The following is a 2,934-nucleotide window of genomic DNA, read 5'->3' as shown; positions in this document are numbered from 1 at the left end:
CTGCACGACCGGTCGGGTGTTCGACGGGTGTTGCGGTGCGTGTCTTTAACACGTGATGAAACCAAGGTGCAAACACATCCAGAAGTCGTGGGATTGGGCAGCCAATTCTCATTACAAATGTCGAACTTCGTACACAGGGCGGACTGGTAAAACAGGACAGGCGGGGAACTGTGCCGGAACTAACATCATGGTGGGCAGGGTGCAAGTGTGTCTCAACACACAGTGCACCGAACACTCCTAACGATTGGCCTCCGCAGCCGACGACCCACGCATGTGGAAATGGTAACAGCACGATATAGACAACTGCAACCAAAATAGGCACGTGGGCATCGGCACTGGACGATGGCGCATGGCCTGATGAATCCCGATGCCGACTGGAGGGCGCGAAGCGGCCATCTTCCTGGGGAGCATCTCCTTGACATCTGTCCTGCGGAACGGAGACAAGCTGGTGGAGGTCCCATTATGCTCTGGCGAACATTCACACGGTCCATTCATTCATAGGTCCAGTGGAACTCTTGCAAGGCTCCATGACGGACAAGGAGTATCATACACTGGTTGCAACCATGCACGTCCCTTCATGACGATCGTGTTTCCCGACTGCAGTGGCATTTTTCAGTAAGATAACGCGCCATGTCACAAGGCCAGGAGTGTAGTGGAGTCGTTCGAGTAACTCAGTAGTGAGTTCCAATTGATTTGCTGCCCCCCCCCCCCCCAATTCGCCAGATCTCAACCCGATCGAACACATCTGGGATGTGATTGAACGTAGCGTCAAAGTTCATCGCTCCCCTCCCCGGAATTTAGGGGGAATTAGGTGACTTCTTTGTGCAGACGTGGTGCCAACTGTCTTCAGCGATCTTCCTAAGTCTCTTTGCTTCCATGCTACGACTCGTCGCCGCTGTTGTCCGTGCCAAAGGTGGACATACCAGCTATTAGGTATTATGTCATAATCTTCTGGCAACGGCCTTGCCGCAGTGGACACACCGGTTCCCGTGAGATCACCGAAGTTAAGCGCTGTCGGGCGTGGCCGGCACTTGGATGGGTGACCATCCAGCCGCCATGCGCTGTTGCCATTTTTCGGGTCGCACTCAGTCTCGTGGTGCCAATTGAGGAGCTACTCGACCGAATAGTAGCGGCTTCGGTCAAAGAAAATCATCATAACTACCGGGAGAGCGGTGTGCTGAACACACGCCCCTCCTATCCGTATCCTCAACAGAGGATGACACGGTGGTCGGATGGTCCCGATGGGCCACTGGTGGCCTGCAGACGGAGTGAGTCATAATGTTCTGGCTGATCAGTGTATAAGCACAGCGCCCATCGGAAAAGAAGTACGTGACACTTCCGCGCCTAGGATCCGATGCCTAGTCGTGGTGTGGCGTGCACGAAGGTTACGAGCCTAACGTCGATGCTGAGAGGGGCGCAGCGTTACGCTGTCTCTGTGCGTCGCCGGAGGCACGAGCTGTCTCACTGCGGCGACGTGAGGGGACGTGATGAGCGAGACGAGAAGCGGCGGGCGGCAAAGGCCGCGGCCCCGTGCCCGCTGACGTCACCTTAATTGTGCCTCCTCTAACTCTCACTTAGTCCACTTTAGGCGGACACGCCGGCTGTAAACACTAATTATGCGCCGGCGGCCAGAGGAAGCAGTCTCCACCACCAGCGGCTTGCCTGTCCCTGGAGGGAGCTTCTCAAATCGCAACTTTTGGTTAGAAAATTGCAAAACAGTTTTACTCGTAACTTTTTTCTTTATTTAATTCTTTCCTAGGGTCCATAGACCATCATAAACCTACTCCTCATCCACGTCAACAACAAGCAAAGCACGGTACAGTGTGTGGCCGACGGAATTTTCTGTACCACGGTCGCTTCCTTTCCCGTTCCCGTTGCACCGAGCGGGGTAGCTATAGCCGCCGCACACGGACGAGTTGGCTTAAGCTGAGGTGGCGCTCTATGTGTTTTGTGACGTCACTTCCTACTATTTCGCATTGAGCAGCCATTCCGTTACGTGAAACCCAAAATAAGTTCTGTGATATTTCGACGACGTGTCACGTAAAGTAGAACCAATAGGAAGCAACAACGCTCCCTATGTCACAAGCAGAAAGCTTGAGGTCCGCAGAGCAAGACGCCATATTGTATTTGTTTTGTTCAGTAGAACCCCATGCTCAGTAGAGTTTAAGCTATGCCTCATACCCCATGAATAAATTGTGGAAATTTGTGGTAAGGACTATGGGACCAAACTGCTGAGGTCATCGGTCCCTAGGCTTTCACACTAATTAATCTAACTTAAACTAACTTTGCGCTAAAGAGAACACACACACCCATGCCCAAGGGAGGACTCGAACCTCCGACGGGGGTAGCCGCGCGAACGGTGAACCGTAACAAGGTGCCCTAGATCGCACAGCTATCCCCCCCCCCCCCCCATAAATATATGCTGTATCCTAAGCACCAGGAAATTGAATGTCTCTAGAGCCCATCGTAATTGGTACGATTTGTTGTAATAAAACGACGGGAAACGTCACATTGGTGGTTAAGAAATTTTCGTTGTTCGTTGTTATCGCGTTGTAATTCGCGTATTATGAGAATAAGCGGTTCTAAGGCAACGGCACATTCAAAATTCGTGAAAAACCTTTCTTTCTTGTTAGGATTTGTTACAGTCAAATGTAAATCTATAGCATTTCGGCGATTAAAGCCTATAAAAGACTATTACATTAAATTCAAAGTCTCTTACCACGAAGCTACAGCCTAGCATAGTGAGAAAAGGTACCACTTTTCTAGAAACGAAGGTAGGTCGTTGGACGGTTCGAATTTGGCTGTATACATTTTTTTTTCATCTTTGCGTTTTATAAATCCTTGTGGGACATTCTTACAAATTAATATGAATACTTGATGTTATGATTTTTGCGCCGATAAACAGCGTATCACAATTTATTTCATGACCAGTTC

At 50.3% G+C, this 2,934-nt stretch overlaps 1 pseudogene; it reads left to right on the top strand.

Annotated features, from left to right (window-relative positions):
• The first annotated feature begins 953 nt into the window (after positions 1 to 953).
• Positions 954 to 1,070, top strand: LOC126417449 (5S ribosomal RNA; annotated as a pseudogene).
• The last annotated feature ends 1,864 nt before the right edge of the window (positions 1,071 to 2,934 follow it).

This window comes from Schistocerca serialis, chromosome 8 (assembly GCF_023864345.2).
Source record: "Schistocerca serialis cubense isolate TAMUIC-IGC-003099 chromosome 8, iqSchSeri2.2, whole genome shotgun sequence".
Taxonomy (NCBI): domain Eukaryota; kingdom Metazoa; phylum Arthropoda; class Insecta; order Orthoptera; family Acrididae; genus Schistocerca; species Schistocerca serialis.
The sequence above is the reverse complement of the archived record's forward strand: the minus strand, read 5'-3'. Positions and strand labels throughout refer to the sequence as shown.